Source organism: Dermacentor albipictus, chromosome 1 (assembly GCF_038994185.2).
Source record: "Dermacentor albipictus isolate Rhodes 1998 colony chromosome 1, USDA_Dalb.pri_finalv2, whole genome shotgun sequence".
Classification (NCBI taxonomy): Eukaryota; Metazoa; Arthropoda; class Arachnida; order Ixodida; family Ixodidae; genus Dermacentor; species Dermacentor albipictus.
Genome location: NC_091821.1, coordinates 505,902,557 through 505,915,310, shown reverse-complemented (window position 1 = coordinate 505,915,310; position 12,754 = coordinate 505,902,557). Strand labels below are relative to the sequence as shown.

Below are 12,754 nucleotides of genomic sequence, written 5' to 3'. Positions count from 1 at the left end.
TGCAAGCCTCTGCTTTCTCTGGCCCCTACTGGTTTACAGGAAACCCGCATGCGAGTGTTGTTTTAGGATGGCAACTAGGCATATGCGAATATGCAATGGAATTTCGAACTAAATGAAATTTCAATGGATGTCAACTGAAGGGCATTTTTCTGAGAGTTCGATATAACCGGGTTCGACTGTATACAGTGAAACCTCATTCATACATTTTGGAGAAAAAAAACCGCGAGAAAAAACATATCAACCGGGAAAAAGTACCATTTGAAGTAGCTAAAAAATTGGGCAGTTGACATCTATGTAATGCGAAGCATCGCGTGGGTCATTGCGGCACAAGACGCCAAACCTGAGTTGAACTGGTGGTGCTCCGGCGGTCGGAGGTGCGTTTTGTTGTTTTCCTATTGTGTGGTGTTTTAAGGGGGCAACGGGAAACGGAAACGAAATCCAACTGGTCGGCGAAGCTGAATGCCGCCGAAGCGGAACGTGATGCCCACATTGCACCACCTGTAGCAGGGATGATGGTGGTGTGTTTAGATTACCACCTACTAAAAGAGTGCAGTATGCTAGTACTATGCACCAAGCACTACGCACTATGCACCAAGCACTGTAAAATAGATAGATGATGACGCTTTTCACAGTAGGCTTGGTGGCGATGGCTGTAAACACAGTGTGTGACAACCCGGCCGGAGATTTGCTGGTACCGAAATAAACTGTGCACACCGTCGTTTTCACGTGAGACGGGCGGCTATATACTGTTCTCGATCATGTGCGCCTCACGCCTTTTCTTGTTCACATGAGATCTAGCGGCCGGAAAACATGTATGATCACAGTCTGCAGCAGGGAACGGCGGCGCCTTTTGGTTATCTCTTATTAAAAGCATGGGCCATGCTTCCAATGGCACCATGTGCTGTGAAACTGAAATGCGAAGATGCTTATTGCAATAGGATTGGTGGTGATAGCTGTGAATGCTGCGTCCGATGACCCGGCTGGAGATTTGCTGGTTCTGAAATTAGAAACTAACTGCGCACCGGCATTTTCACACGAGATGGGCATGTGAGTATCACGGTGAAGCTGCACTGGCGGGCAGCTACAGTTGCACCTCGCAATAACGAAATCGGCGGGAAACGCGAAAAAATTCGCTGTCGCAAGAATTTCGTTGCTGTGAAAAGAGACAGCACAGATAGGTAATGCATTGCAGAACAAAACTTTATACAGTCCAAATTCCGCTAGCCTACTTTGTGAGCTTTGCTTGAGGATATAGAACCGCATTGTTGACAGTACAAAGTGTGCCGCATGCGTCGACCAGCCGTGCCAATACTGCCGTAGCGCAGAATTCTCGGTCAACTGCTTTCGGAGATGTGATCACTTGCCAAGATTTTGCGTAACTCGGCACCGGACACAGAGCAACAGCGCATGCAGCAGCATTTCTCCAGCGCACGCTGTTGCCCGTAAGCGCTGACGTGGCCGGTGCCGATCGCAAAAGGGATCGTATCTCGTGTATGCGAAGGCAAACGATTGAGATAACTGCCCTTTCGCGCAATTCTACATCCGGCGTAGAATCCGCACACGATGCCTGTTGGGTGGCACCAAAACCAGTGTTCTTGAAGCAAAGGATGCATATTCCCGGACGATCGGTCAATCATGGCCCCATGCGTGACACTCCATATGCTGCGACCGCCATCTGAAGTGCCATAAACAATTCCACGTAGGTGGGACGTGGATTTCTTTGTTTTTGCTGCATCTTTCTCACCAAGGCACACATTACGCAGTGCACTGCCGCGATCGGGGATTGTTGTTCGAAACGCGCGTCCAGTTTGCGTTCAGTCTCGCCTCACGAGATTGGCCTAGGCCTCGCCGAGTCGTCAACCGCAAGGAACGCGAAATGAACACACATTTCGAACAACAATCTCGCCTGGTAGGCATGCAAACACCGTCATCACATGTCGGTAGCAACGTGCGTGTCGCTCATGGTGCCGCTTCAAACGGGCGATCAACAAACAAGATGGCAGCCGTGACGTGTTTCCAGTGCACTGATCGCTTCCGGCGCTTAGTTGTTCTTGTGAACAAAAATGGTGGTGCCCACATAAGTGTAATGTGGTGGTATTTTACGCAATTTTAATGCAAAACAATCGCATTTGAGCACATTTTGGAGCCTGCTAGCCTTACGCAATATGTGGAGTCACGTTCCGGCAAATTTCATTAATGCGGGATTGTAGTACAGCTACATTTCGTTGCCGAGAGGTACGAAATGCATTGAATCCTATGGGCGTTCGCAGGGGATACGAAAATGTTTCGTTGTCGGGGGAATGTTGTTGTTTCAGTATTTTGTTATTGCGGGTTCTGGCTGCATATGCTGTTCTCAATCATGTGCGCCTCATGCATTTTCTTGTTTATATGGAATTTCTCGGCTGGAAAGTGTGCCATACATTCCCAGTTTGGCGACTTACGGAACGTTGGTGCCGAAAAATCGTGGGAGAAATGAGTGCAACTCTATTGGGTATTTTTTTGTTTGTTCTCGATTGCAAACTTTTGCTCCAGAAAACATACATAATGGGAACATATCAGTGATGTTCTACTGTATTTAGAAGCTTAAAATAACAAAGCGTGTTTGTGCACAATTTCAATTCAGCAAACTTTTGCTGCTGTTGCAAAGGAATACCATAAGGCTCACTTTCGGTGACGAGGCAGTTTGTTGATGCCAAACCATAGCTTTAGTGGCCAATGTGTTACGGAGCAGTGCCTATTAGGCCTAATGACCAGACTGATGGCTCTTGAAGTGATGTTTGGGTCTGCCGGCATGCGTACCAAGTTAATCTGTTTGCTTGCAGAGAAACCACAGGTCTTATAAACCAAAAATCACGGGAAAAAAAATAGTTTTGTGAAGTACTTGTTTTGTCATCTATAAGGCCTTATCTACACCATATAAAAACGGTTTGGCCAAAAGAAGAGTTAAGTTTTTTTTTTTTTGATGTGTTCTTTTCTCCTTGAAGTCGACCAAAGTCTCTTCAAGGTGTTTATCGGCGTTGATGAAGCAGGAGGCAGGTTGGAGGTAACAAAACTTGAAGATATATTGTAACGGAAATATTTACACAGTCAAATACAGAGTTAGCAAAAGAACACTGATACAAAACACACAAGTAAACAGCGCCTTACTCTTCTACTTTCTCTTAAGTTAGAGCCTAGGACAACTGTCACTACATACGATCAACCGAGTCTCACTGTTCTACCACTAAGTGGTTACGGCCCAGACTAGCGTTGCATCGTACGGAGTCTTACTGTTCTATCAGGTTTAGTGATTACAGCCTAGACTGAGGAACAAGCGCCTCGTCTCGGTTGTTATAGGGGAAAGAGACAAAGAAAAAGGGCGGTAGGGTCGTTAGCCCATCCCACGGAAGCAATTGCCAATGAGAGTTGACAGTTTCTTAAGCCACAACCCAAAGGGATGGGCTTACTCTCATAAGTGAATCTATTGGAAAACCACCCTGTTTTCCCTCTTCCCACATCTTCTTCTCCCCCTCCTATTTCCACGTGGTCAGTGACGGCCTCGTCAAACACGCCAGGCATGCATGATTTATTGAGGCCATCTCGCACCTCAGCGGCGTTTCTAGCCAGCAAGGGGGGGCTCGGGCGCTGGTGTCCCAACACCGCGTACCGTAGTCCCCCTCAAGGTTTTTCCTGGTAGAAAACTAATTACCGCTGGCGGCATCCGGACTCGGGTGCTCTTAAAACGACGCCGCGCCCCTCTCTACGGCGCGCACTGCATGCTGTAACACGACACAAAGCGGGCTCTCCCCAGCGCTCAAAACAAGATGCACGTGGCTGCCGTCCGAATGCGAGGGGCGCGAACCCCCCGCTCCGTACGCGCCAGACGTGGTCAACATTGCTAGCAGCTGCGTCTCTAATTAGCAGGGGACTCAAGAGCCGGCGCCACAACGTCGCGTATACAACCTTTGTCCGCTCGAGCTTTGTCCGCGTGGCCCTATTATGACCATCGGCGGAATGTCAACAAAGCCCGCGTAAAAGCATTTTCTCCGAATCCGTTTTCCGTCTCTGCACCGCGCCCCCCGCGGCGGCGCGCGCCTCGGCTCGTTACCCGACACCACGCGGGCCGTCCGACCCCTCAACAACAGAAACGGTTTGCCGCCCGAGGCGCTGGGGGGTGGACGCTTCCCCCTTCACAAAACGCACAGGCAACTCGCGGCACTGCAAAAGTATATACAAAACAATCATGCAGCCTTACGCCGTCCATTCAGCCTGTTCGACGATGAGCGGCCTAACACGTTCCCCCTAAAGAGTATACTGGGCTGATTTTCGCTCAGTGATACGATAAATCACTGCCGCGATTACGTAATGAACATTCTAATCACACCCTAGCCTAATTACATCGCAACAACAAACACTTTCAAATAACAAAGCAAGAAGAGAGTAAAAAGAAATACACAATACATGTCATCAAACTATTAAGCACACGATTGCAGTTCCAAACTGTAAGAGCACTCTAGTGTCTCTGTGTCTTGAATCGGCACTCACAAAGTCCGCAATATAGAGCGCCAAGTGAGCAGGAACATTCACGCCCATCCAGTTGGCATGGCACTATAGTATTACGCTGGCTTCCATGAGCTGTTGTGAAGCCTGGACAAAGCATCCGCGTTACCATTACTGACACCCTTCCGATGTCGCACTGACACGTGATATCGCTGTAAAGCCAGCGCCCATCTTGTCAATTTTGCCCCGTGTGGAGTCGAAGTTGTAAGGTACGACAATGGATTGTGGTCGGAAACAACGTTTATCTCGGCACCAAAAAGCCAGTAGTCAAACTTCTTTAAGGCCCATATAATAGCAAACGCTTCCCTCTCAATTGTCGACCATCGCGTCTGAGTCGGCGTGAAGCGGTGGCTGGCAAAGGCAATAGGCCCCTCCTTTCCCTCGGCTGTCATTTGCGCCAAACAAGCGCCCGCCGCCGTAGCTGACGCGTCTGTGAAAAGCCAGTAGGGCTCAGATGGGTCCGGAGTGCTGAGCGCCACGACCTCGCACAGGGACTGTTTCAGCGTCTTAAACGCCGTCTGAGCTTCCTCTGACCAGGGTATGCTATTGGGTACCCCTTTCTTTGTTAACCGCATGAGCGGGCTCGCCACCTCTGCACAATCTCGGACGCACTCGCGATAGTAGCCGCACAGTCCTAGCAGGCTCCGTAGCTCCTTTTTAGTGCGTGGTGGCGCCACATTCTTAATTGCAGCTATTTTCTCTTCGTGTTCTGGGGTTGAGAATCTTGGTGCGCAACCTAATTTCTCGAGCATCGACTGTGTGAGCTGTGATTTGAAATTAGTGCCCTGGTCGGAACAGATCATTTCCGGAACGCCAGTGCGACTGAAAATTTCAATCAACGCGTCGCAAGTCGCCTTAGCTGTCAAAGAGCGCAGTGGGACAATCTCTGGCCACCCTGTGCAAATGTTCAAGCATAGCGCGTACCTATGACCTTTCGCTGACGGTCTGTCTAAGGGTCCAATGATGTCTGCATTGACAATTTGAAAAGGGTGATTTGGCCTAGTGGGAGGAGTTATAGATACTCTGTCTGTGCGACGCCTGTCAGAGCGAATTTGACAATCATGGCATGAACGACAATGCTCTAATACCTCCTTCTCCATGCCAGGCCAAAAAAAATTACACCTAATACGCACTTTAGTTTTCCTTGGCCCTAGGTGCCCTCCGCATAGTGACTCATGAGCTAAACGCATCACCTCACTGCGTTTGTCTTTCGGAACAACTAGTTGTCTCACTCGGGTGCCTACTATTGAGTCCCAGTGGTATAAGAGTCCATCAGAGACGAACATGCCGGATTTCCCACTCCGAGCATCTTCCCACCCTTTCTTTAAGGTAGCGTCAGCTAGCTGCAATCTGCGGAACTCTTCTCTCTGGCTTATTGACGCATCCCTCTCTTCATCAATTAACTCAACTTCTCCAGAAACACCTTCCTCCTCCAAAGTAACGTTGCAGGCCACTGCCTCGGCTTTCTCATTTGATCGCTCTATCCTTCGAGCAGGCTCGGCCGGTGCTACAATGGATTCCAGAGAGCTGCTGGCCCTCAACAAATGTTCCCAATCTTCCTTGGTCAACAAACAATCTGTGCCCTCGAAGAGCTCATTAGTCAACGCGCAGAGTAGGTCAATGTTCTGGGGCTCCGCCGCCATTTGCGGGCTATTTAACTTTACCGGCAACGTTGCTAGCTTTGCCTCGATAGTTTTACCAAATGCAGACACCAATCTTATTGTGCCTGATGGCTCCACGATACTTTTCGGAAGGAGACTCTCGCGTATGACAGTTATTTCACTTCCCGTATCTAGAATCGCATCTGTGGATACATTTCCGCATGAGATAGGGATAAACTGCAGGTTAGTCATGCCTTCGCCTTTGTGTTTCAAGGCCTCTACCTTTGCAGTGAGGACTCCATTCGGTATCTCACTTCCCGTCTCGTGGGCTATCGACACCCTTTGTGCCCTCTGCCTTGGCTCGATAGCCTTCTTTGGCTGATTTTCCTTGTCACTAGACATCGGGCAATCCTTAGCGAAATGGCCTGAGCTGTGACATGCGTGGCACCTGAGGGCGCTTTTCGCTACGCGCGTCTGCTTTTGCCCCATCTCTGCCACTGATGACTTTGAGGCGTATCCTTTGCCTTTGGCTTGTTCCAAAGTTTGTAGTACTTTGGCAATCTCAGGTGGCTTAAGCCATCCCTCGCCTTCTCGTAGCATCACGTATTCAAGACCCTCTATACTAAGGCCCGCTTTTATACGATCCGCAACCATGAGTTCTGCCATCACTTCTACAGTGTCGGCTCCTCTTACTTGAAGGTAGTAGGAGAAATACGTTTTCACTCGCGACGCGAACTGTGACCACGTTTCCTCCTTCCGCTTCACTGCTCTCTCAAACCTTTGCAGATACTCCGCCGGAGAAAGCTTCAGTTCCATCAACACTGCCTGTTTAACTGACTCGTAATCTGTACTCTCTTCCTGGTTGAGGTTACGCAGTAGGTAGCGAACGCGCTCAGTTAGAGCTGGCATGACTAAATGCACGCGACTCTCATACGGTACCCCGTACGTAGCAAAAAGTCTTTCTACCTCCTCAAACCATAAGGGTACATCCGCGTCACACGGCAGGCGGAACCCTTTCAGCACTTTTGCGCATTGCTCGACGGAGTCGAAGCCCATTCGCCTCCGATCGCCCCGCTCCGACTCAGCGCTGGACGACGTGCCATTGAGACGTTCAGCATTCGTCCTTGCCTGCAACAGCCTTTCGTACTCAATCTGAAGTTGTATACAGGTAGTCTGTGCATTGAGCCTTTGAATTTCAAGTTCAAGCGTTCTTGTATCATTCGGAATTTGCAAAGGCTGAGATGCCTGCTGCGAAAATTCCTGGCTCTGACTGGGTTCTCTCACTTCATTTGACTTATCGGAATTTAGCATATCGTCGTTTGATAACTCCCGATTCCGATCCATTCCCGCCACAGTCGCACCCTCAACTCCATTAGACTCCATTGTCTCTGCGCCCCCGCGTGTCCTCACCATTTGCTCTACACATCAACTGCCATGCCAACTTGAGAAAGACGCAAGAAATCCTGCTCACCCTTTGCTGAATGCACTGTCGTTTTCGGATGTCCTCCACGGTGCCGGGCTTGGCTGCTGTGGGATCTTCTCAAAGGTGCATGAGGTGCTCGTTGGATGACTTGATCCCTTCACCACTGGTCCAGGATTCGATGTTGTAGAGCTCGCCGATCCTGTCGACTGCGCCAGTTAAGTTTTTTTTTTTTTGATGTGTTCTTTTCTCCTTGAAGTCGACCAAAGTCTCTTCAAGGTGTTTATCGGCGTTGATGAAGCAGGAGGCAGGTTGGAGGTAACAAAACTTGAAGATATATTGTAACGGAAATATTTACACAGTCAAATACAGAGTTAGCAAAAGAACACTGATACAAAACACACAAGTAAACAGCGCCTTACTCTTCTACTTTCTCTTAAGTTAGAGCCTAGGACAACTGTCACTACATACGATCAACCGAGTCTCACTGTTCTACCACTAAGTGGTTACGGCCCAGACTAGCGTTGCATCGTACGGAGTCTTACTGTTCTATCAGGTTTAGTGATTACAGCCTAGACTGAGGAACAAGCGCCTCGTCTCGGTTGTTATAGGGGAAAGAGACAAAGAAAAAGGGCGGTAGGGTCGTTAGCCCATCCCACGGAAGCAATTGCCAATGAGAGTTGACAGTTTCTTAAGCCACAACCCAAAGGGATGGGCTTACTCTCATAAGTGAATCTATTGGAAAACCACCCTGTTTTCCCTCTTCCCACATCTTCTTCTCCCCCTCCTATTTCCACGTGGTCAGTGACGGCCTCGTCAAACACGCCAGGCATGCATGATTTATTGAGGCCATCTCGCACCTCAGCGGCGTTTCTAGCCAGCAAGGGGGGGCTCGGGCGCTGGTGTCCCAACACCGCGTACCGTAGTCCCCCTCAAGGTTTTTCCTGGTAGAAAACTAATTACCGCTGGCGGCATCCGGACTCGGGTGCTCTTAAAATGACGCCGCGCCCCTCTCTACGGCGCGCACTGCATGCTGTAACACGACACAAAGCGGGCTCTCCCCAGCGCTCAAAACAAGATGCACGTGGCTGCCGTCCGAATGCGAGGGGCGCGAACCCCCCGCTCCGTACGCGCCAGACGTGGTCAACATTGCTAGCAGCTGCGTCTCTAATTAGCAGGGGACTCAAGAGCCGGTGCCACAACGTCGCGTATACAACCTTTGTCCGCTCGAGCTTTGTCCGCGTGGCCCTATTATGACCATCGGCGGAATGTCAACAAAGCCCGCGTAAAAGCATTTTCTCCGAATCCGTTTTCCGCCTCTGCACCGCGCCCCCCGCGGCGGCGCGCGCCTCGGCTCGTTACCCGACACCACGCGGGCCGTCCGACCCCTCAACAACAGAAACGGTTTGCCGCCCGAGGCGCTGGGGGGTGGACGCTTCCCCCTTCACAAAACGCACAGGCAACTCGCGGCACTGCAAAAGTATATACAAAACAATCATGCAGCCCTACGCCGTCCATTCAGCCTGTTCGACGATGAGCGGCCTAACAAGAAGGCTCCCTAAATGTCAGAGAAAAATTATTTCGTCAGCGTGGATGACAAGAGAGCAGCCCAAAATTGTGTGGAGACACTGGAGTTCACGGAGCTATCTCTTGCCGGTCTTGCCGCTGAGCGCTGCCATATTGGTATTGTTCGAAAACTACAAGTTCCACTTTTCAATTCCCCCCATCCTTGCTGACGATGCCTGCATAGAGAAATCACAAACGTCAAACATTCAGGGGCTGGTCCGACAAAACTCGCAATGCATGCGGCCCTCCTATTGGCTCAGTGTACTAGTACGCTGAGAGGTGCTTTGAGATTGGCTGTTGCTATGGCAACTAGTGCTTTGACACTGCCAGCGCAGTGCTCGTGTGCTAGGCCTGCAAGTGGGACTGCTTCAAAAACTGTTGGTATGCCGTTTATTTGTTTATAGTACTGCAAATGTAGCAGCAAATCGACCCTCTCTAAAAAAAAAAAGAAAGAAATTTGAAACCTGACACGCCATGGAAAGCGAAGCCCAAGGCACCTCTGCGGTCGTCCCAAGGTTCAGATTAGCCAATGATAAGATCGTGCCGGAGATAAGTTACTGCATCGTGCAATCTCATACGCATCCGGCAATAACACAGCAGTACTTTGTCCTTGCGTGTAGGTTTACTTTGGAGACCACAGACGATGTGCCGATGCCTATTTTCTTACTTCTTGCGTGTAGGGGGTTCGTGTTGGTGCATCCCAGATCCTGTTACAAGCCTATACGTGTGCCTAATGTCAACATCAGCAAAGTAATTTTGTTTTTTAAATTATATTGTAATTATTATTTCCTGGTTTTGAAGCTTTAAATTTGTTTTCTCACTTTTATTAGATTTTTATTTTTCTGAAGCATACCTTTTTAAAGTTTAAATTAAATCAGGCAGCAGGCTAGGCTGGTGGCGGGCCGGTGCAGAGGTGGGCACTTTTGACGAGTTTGGCTGGGTTTTAACTTTTGACGAGTTTTGGCTGGGCTTGGCCGGGCTTGGCTATGGAACTGGCTGCAAGAAGCCGCACGCCAGTTCGAGAGGCCGCCACTAAGTGGCCATTCGTAAAAAATGCTCTCACTATCATCACTGTGATTACGGTCACCACATGGTTCTTGGACGGGTCGACTCACGGAGGACGGAAACTCGGGAGAAGCCCTCACGTCACTCTTTGTGAAGCAAAAGCGAAACCGGAAGTTGGCGTTGCTCGTGGCGTTGCTCCGCCTATCGGGCCAGCTCTCCTCTCTTGTTTGCATTTCTCCCACGCCGTGCCGTGCGCAACCAGGCTGCTCGTACGCGCGCGTTTCGCAGCAGTACTAAACAATCGTTAGCAGGTCGGCATGATTACGCCAAAGAGGGCAAAATTTCCCGCGGATATTCCTTCGTTCATTGCCATTGCCGTGGCGCGGTGACGACGAGGCGCACGAGCAGCATGATGCCGGGGAGTGGCCAAATCCTAGCTTTGGAGAAGCCGTCGCGGCTCTGGACCTTCTCCGCAGGTACGTCGCACCTCACAGCAACGCTGACAGCAGTGCGGCCTTCCAGGCTATTGAGAAACGTGTGACGATTTCTAGCGAGCGAAAGAAATGGCAAGCCACCATTCTAGACTTTTTTTTAAGTCCTAAGCGCGCTCCGTGGAAATAAATTGTGTATAGTTGAAGCTGCACTTTTTTCATTCATTTTCGGAGCTTTCCTCACTGTTGCGTTTTCCCGGCTGATACGTTTTTTTTCCCCGGTCCGGTGAAAAACGTATGAACGGGGTTCCACTGTATCTGTCGAAACAGATACCGACCACGGCCTGGTCATTCACCGAAGGTTCTCATATTCAAAAGTCGAAGGTATTCGAGAAACCCAATACTAGATGTTTGACTCGCAAGTCAAATGATTCATACATCCCCTATTTGATTTGAAATCGAATTATTCGAGTACTCGCACACCCTTATCAGTAAAACTTAATTGTAACGAAGTTAAAGTCTGGTCGTAATTACTTTGTTATAACCATTAGTTTGCTATAGCCGCTATCCATTTCTATCCACAATTAGCAAGGAAGACAGGATGTACTCACTGCCAAATGTCACAGCAGCCTGCCACGTGAAAAAGAAAGCGGCCGTCGCACGGGAAAAAGCTAGCTAGAAAAGGACAGCAAGGCATCGCAACTTTATTTACGCCAAACAGCTCATCACTGATCGATCAACAGCACACCAGCTGGTGGCTCACTTCACAGAAAAAAAGTCCTTGATAGATTTTTGCCACGACTTCTTCAGACGAATGATGGCTTTTTCAGCTGCAGCCGCTATTTCGAGTCCGTCCTCGCTATCATCGCGAGTGCCAAAGAAGAGGTGCAGCAGGTCTGCCGCATCCAGCGTTTGTGCCGGTGTGGGTACGTCGTTTGCCAATATTAGACTCCGGGCTGTAGTCAACACATTCGTCACTGTCGTCATTAGGCACCCCCACCACTGCGCACACAATTTGTGCCTCCGTTAGCACTTCTGTGGTCACTGCATCAGCATCGGCACTGACGTACGTGCAGAAGGTGTCGCAGTCGGTAACAAAGCCGTCCGGAAGTTGAGCGTCCCACGGCGCTAGGGCTTGGTCGCCCGCAGCACCTTCATTGACGGCAGCCCCGAGATCTTCGTTGTAACCGCCGCTGCCGATGCCAAATGAGGCATGCTGGAAGCAATTGGCAATCGTGCTTGCCGGTACAGCCATTCATGCAGCCTGTAGCATCTCGATTGCCATGTGCAAGTCGATTGTGGACTCGTGCTTCATGCTCATATTGAGCAGTATCCGGTCAATCACACGCTTGCGGTAGCCCACTTAGAGTTCATGATAACTCCTTGGTCGAAGGGTTGCGCAAATGCAGTGTAGTTTGACGGCAAGAAGCATAGCTCAATGTTTTTGAGCACAGCGGCAGTGTGGTGGGCCGCGCAGTTGTCCAGTGCGAGGCATGCCTTCCATTTCAGCTTCCAGAGTCGCTTGTCCAACTCCCGCAGCCATTGTGAAAAAATTTATTTCGTCATCCAAGCCTTGCGGTTGAACACATAACTCTTGCCTTTGAATCATAACGCTTGCCGTTGAATCAAGCGAAAGCTCTGACGCACTTTTGCCCACCACAAGGGCCGGCACTTTTTGCAAGCCATCCATGTTTGCACGGAAAACACGGTTACAAGGACCTTGCTCTGTTTACCGCCCTGGTAGCGTTCACCTTTGAGGGCCAAAGTTTTTCCAGCAGCACTTGGTAGAACAGCGCTGTCTCATCCACATTGAACAAACCTTGGCACTGTATTTTTATAGCAGCTGTCCAACATTTGTCTCCACCCACAGCACTGCAGCTTCACGGTCGACAGACTGCGCTTCCCCGCTGACAGCCCTGCCGACAATGACGTCGCGCTTCTTGAAACGCTTCAGCCAGCTGATACTCGCCACAAAATCGTTGTGCCCCATGATACATGCGAAGTGCCGCTTGTTCCTTGCGTCCAAAACCACTTGAAGACTGCCTTTTCTACAGCTTTGAAAGCGGGGGCTCGCAGTTTGTTTCTGTCGCTTTTTATGCCATGTAAGACAGCTTTGGTGACAGCTTCTTTGCTTCTCAAAATCGTCGACAGCGTGTTCAACGTTATGCCAAAATCTTCGGCCGCTTTTTTTC

The 12,754-nt window shown here is 49.8% G+C and overlaps 1 protein-coding gene across 3 annotated transcripts in view; it reads left to right on the top strand.

Moving 5' to 3' along the window:
* LOC135907566 (telomere-associated protein RIF1-like) overlaps positions 1 to 12,754 on the top strand; it is a 307,714-nt gene that overhangs the window by 124,721 nt on the left and 170,239 nt on the right. The window lies entirely within an intron of this gene.